The sequence below is a fragment of the Leptonychotes weddellii genome, chromosome 9 (genome assembly GCF_054177405.1).
Source record: "Leptonychotes weddellii isolate Sample4059 chromosome 9, ASM5417740v2, whole genome shotgun sequence".
NCBI lineage: Eukaryota > Metazoa > Chordata > Mammalia > Carnivora > Phocidae > Leptonychotes > Leptonychotes weddellii.
In genome coordinates, this window is record NC_138377.1 from 14,849,296 (window position 1) to 14,854,509 (window position 5,214).

Sequence of the window (5,214 nt, forward strand, 5' to 3'; positions counted from 1 at the left end):
CTAGATATAAAGCTGTGTGGTGGTAGAGATTTCAGCTGATTCATGGTCCTCCGTGATGCTCATCTATAAGCAACAGGTGTTCCCTCAATCAATGGGGGACTGCATTTATATTTTCACCCTTATACTTTTATTCAGGTCAGGTGGGCAGGTACATAGTCTCCACTGAAAACTACGAATTTATGGTAAGAATGGCTCCAGAGGAAATGAGAGTTACAGAAAATAATATTTTATTTCCAGGACCACATGGGTGATGTGAAATAATATTATAAATTATCAAATGGGTCTAATTTTGACACTGAAATGGTAAGACACTATTAAGATTAGTGTTTTAATTTATCATATTAAGTAATTTGAATGGCATTTTAAATGCTCAAGACTGAAAACTATGTATTGGCCTCAGTATTGCATCAGGGAACGGTCTAAAGATAGGAGTAAAAGATCATCATACCTGATCCACAAAATTCAAACCTTAACTCACAATGGTAAGCGATGTTAGCGGTCAATGCCAAGAATGAAACAGAGTGATTGTTATGACATACAGCACCTGTGTCACATGTATATACTTCCAGGGAAGACAAGTGAATGACATAGAATAAGAACTAGCAACAAGTCGGGCGCCTGGGTGGCTCAGTCAGTTAAGCGACTGCCTTCGGCTCAGGTCATGATCCTGGAGTCCCGGGATCGAGTCCCGCATCCGGCTCCCGGCTCGGCGGGGAGCCTGCTTCTTCCTCTGACCCTATCCCCTCTCATGCTGTTTCTCTCTCTCTCAAATAAATAAATAAATAAAATCTTAAAAAAAAAAAAATAGCAACAAGTCCCTGTGAAAATAATCTATTACTAGCACCAAGATAAAGGCAAGTCACTACCTAAGCAGCATATCCAGTTATAAATTAAAATTGACATTATTTTGTATGGAATGCCCAGCGAATGTCCAGGAACTATTATAAGTAAATGAAAGGTTGGGAAGCTCTAAGGCATTGGAACTTAATCTCCTACACCATAATTTCCAAGACTTTTTCTTCTTTACTATTTCCAACGCGACTTTACAGTTTTATCTTTTGTTGCCAAAAGGTATGTTTCTGCCTTGTTAGGAAAAAAAAAAAAATGGTATATTAAGCCCATTTGTTAAATGACTTTCATTTTAAAACTAATGATATGCCATTTTCAGAAAAATTATAATAACAAATCATCATAAAATTAGAGTTTGGGAGGTATCAAATCAGATATTAATTCTGTTGCTTTCTTGATAAAATAATTCCGCATAGGCTGTAAAAAAAAGCAAATCAAAGTTACAAGATATTTATAGTGCATAAAATGTTTTATAAGTGTAGTATAAAACAGCACAGTGCACTGAAAAATATCACAATTCTTTCAAAACTTCTTTCCAATTCTGAATATTATGGGGATCTGCACTGTCTTCTTCCTCACATTCTGTTACTACCTCATAAAGGGGATATATTTAAAGAAAGAAATATAGAACTTTAAATGAGAATGCAAACTACAACTTTTTCCACATATCACAAAAAAAATGTAATTGAAAAGGAATACATTGATTTACCATTGTACCATTTTGGAGGACTTATTTGCCTGAAGGGTTGCCTTGCATTGGGTAAGCCAAATGTCCTCAAGTCACTTCTCCATTGCCTCCAGACCTATAAAAGGAGTTATATCTCACTTTGATAGAAAGCAGGATCTCAAAGTGTAAATTTAGAAGAGAAAGCTGAACAACTGAGCAACTGCAAACTTTTGCTAATTTATATTGGCAAAAATATGGAGAAAATATATGGGAATATATTCTGAGGATACCAGACCGGAAGTATAGAATCATTTCCAATCAGGCTGAATATATCAGTAACAATGTATTTACCAGAGATGGGCTTATGTTCTAGCTCAAACAACTGGTATTGGTTGTAATTTGGTTACTTGCTTAGTTACTGAATCTCAAAGTTGTCCTGTGCTAAATAAAAATGAACAGGAAGTTGTTTTAGGATACTAGGGAAATAGGATGGTTGGAGAGTATTTAGCATTGTTATTCACTGAACTACCACAAACAACCTCTTACCAGTCTCCTGACATTATCTGACATGAGCAACATCCATTTCGACCTTTATCTTTAATTGACCTTTTGTTACTTTTGAGGCCTTATTTTTTTTTGGGAAACATTTTCACTGTAATTTCCAGGATGGAATGGGTTGAACAATATATATAAGAGGTAAAGATAACAAATAAAGACAATTTTCAAGAAGTCTGGCTGTGAATGAGGTTGTGAACAATGGGTAGCAGGGAGCTATATGTTTGTGTTCTATACAAATCTTCGCATTCTATATTATTAAAATATAGATAAAAAATAGCATTTGACATTTAGAACATGCTCAATAATTTCAGATTAACTGAATGAATAAATTTAATAGAAGTAGTGCTTCTTACTGTCATAAGGAGACATAATCATTAAACACAATCTGACCCTTCATATTAGGCTTAGATAATGGATTTAAAAAAAAAAAAGTACAAATGACATAATATCTTCCAATCTCCTAGTGTCCACTCTAATCCTGGGGTTTGGTTAATTTTATACAGGGAGCTCATTTATATTAGTGTAACAATCTATCTTGGAAGTCATCTCTACAAAAAAGAAATAGATTCTTATCTGGAAAATTCCTCTAATTGTGAAAATTAGATACCTCTTCTTTGATAAAAGATGAAGATGTTCCCTTAAATAAACAAACAAACAAAAGAGCAATTTCATTTCAACAATGCAAAAGTCATGAAGTCTTTTCAAATTCAAGACGAAATGTGAAAATATATGAAATATAATTCCTGGGACACCTGGGTGGCTCAGTCATTAAGCGTCTGCCTTCAGCTCAGGTCATGATCCCAGGGTCCTGGGATTGAGCCCCACTTCGGGCTCCCTGCCCCAACGGAAGCCTGCTTCTCCCTCTCTCATTCCCCCCTACTTGCATTCTCTCTCACTGTCTCTCTTTCTGTCAAATAAATAAATAAAATCTAAAAAAAAAAGAAAAAAGAAATATAATTCCTTCTCCATCCATGAATTACATTTATTTGAATTCATTATGAATTTCTTGATATAGGTAACATTAAAAACCTAAAGCTAAACTTCACAAGGCAATAACTTGACAACAATACTTCATTGTTGGAGAGTTTAAATTTATACCATTTTTGGCTGGTATTAGTTGCAATAGTTAAAATTCAATTTGTAATATTTAGGCATCAATTTGTTTTCAAAAGCTAAGATGCAAAGTCAAGAGGCTTGGAAGTGGGAATGAATTCATAATGAGTAGTTGTATTCCCATCTGGAAATGGCATAAATAAAAATGAATAAATCAAATGGCCTTTCTTATTTGCATATTTAAAGACTAACAAGAAACAGACTGTTGTAAATTATTTCCATTTTAATAAATTGTATAACCTGAGAAGTTTGCATTTCAGAGCCCTCCATTTTATAAGATCACATCATGAGACTTATTCAGACATTATGTTACTTACTTTTGAGTAAAGACACAATTTGGGAACTCAGTTATAGGTCAAATGAGCACTAGTGGTACCTTTAAGTATATACTTACAAATAGCCATGTTCACGTATCTTTCAAATAACCACATTCATGTTATTTGGTAGGTGCACATGAAAAATAACGCTACTAATCATTTGCACACGCAATTGCTTTTTATGCCAAAGCTCCTTCTGAGAAAGTGGAATATGACATTTATAATGTTGTTAGCTTATTAGATTGAGCAGAAATAACCATTTTTAATGTGTATATGATACTAAAACAATTGTGGATAAAAACTAAACAAGTTCAGTCTTCGAAAATATGAGGGCAAAATAATGGATTTTACTAGATTTATTGGTGATAGTTCTTGGAAACTGACCTAGCTAGTGAGTCAATATAGTCAATATAGCTATTCTGATAGTTTTATATGCAAAAAGCAGTATATGACACAATTTAAAACAATATATAAAGAAAATATAAAGATTACCGAGATGTTGCAAAACACACAAAAGAAATCTATTTTTTTTTTTAAGGATTTTTTATTCATTTATTTGAGAGAGAGAGAGTGCAAAAGCAGGGAGGAGCAGAGGGACAAGTAGACTCAGGGCTGAGCTCAGAGTCCAAAGTGGGGCTTGATCTTGGGACCCTGAGATCATGACCTGAGCTGAAACCAAGAGTCAGACACTTACCCAACAGCACCACTCAGGTGCCCCCCAAAAATCTACTTTTAAAGTAGCTTGTATTAACCAAATAAAAACTGTAAAATTTCTTACAAGCCTCCAAGCTAGATGCATGTTGAAAATATTTTATGGAAAATGTCAGAAATTACAAGTTCAACACTGACGAGATATTTCTACTTTCTCAAACTGTGTTGGAATTATTACAAAGATAGAAGAGAAGCTCGAGGATGAAACAGAGGAAAGTGAAACCTATAAATGCCAAGGAAAAATAGATGGACCATGAATTGTGAGGTATTTCTCTAAGAAAGAATTGACCATAAGATTAGTTTATGGAGAAGCCATAGTGAAGAAACCATTACCAAAGCAGACACACCAGTGGGTTTCTTCAGAGGTGAGAGTTTTTCTTCCCATTGGGAAAAGTTTCAAACTCAGAGGGAAGAAGCACAGGAAGCATGATTGAACCATGGGAAATCATCAAAATTAAATTAAAGACTTTCTATGGAAGGGTGGGTGGTTGTCCCTGAATAAGCTTCAGATATCTATAAAAGACGAAGCAAAACAAACAAAAAATACAAGCTAATTAAATAACATGTTAGCCTGGAGTGAAAGAGATACTTGGATTGCTTGCCTGCTCCTATCCAGGGAACCTAAAGGACATTCTAACTCTTACTGCACTAGGATGCTTGCCTGCCATGTAGTTTATAAGTGTACCTTAGTGAGAGATGCATCCTCAACTCTAAATCCATGACCTCTCTTTATTATAATTAACTTAGAAAACTCTAGCCATCAATGAACTCAAAAGGTACTTTAGACAACCACAATATTTTTAAAAAACTGGTGTTTAAAGTTTTTGCAGAATCTTGAAGATCTAAGTATCTCCTTCTATGTTTTAAATACATACCTACACACTGAGGGTTCTAGAGGGGAGGGGAGTGGGGGGATGGGTTAGCCTGGTGATGGGTATTAAAGAGGGCACATATTGAATGGAGCACTGGGTGTTATAAGCAAACAATGAATCATGGAAC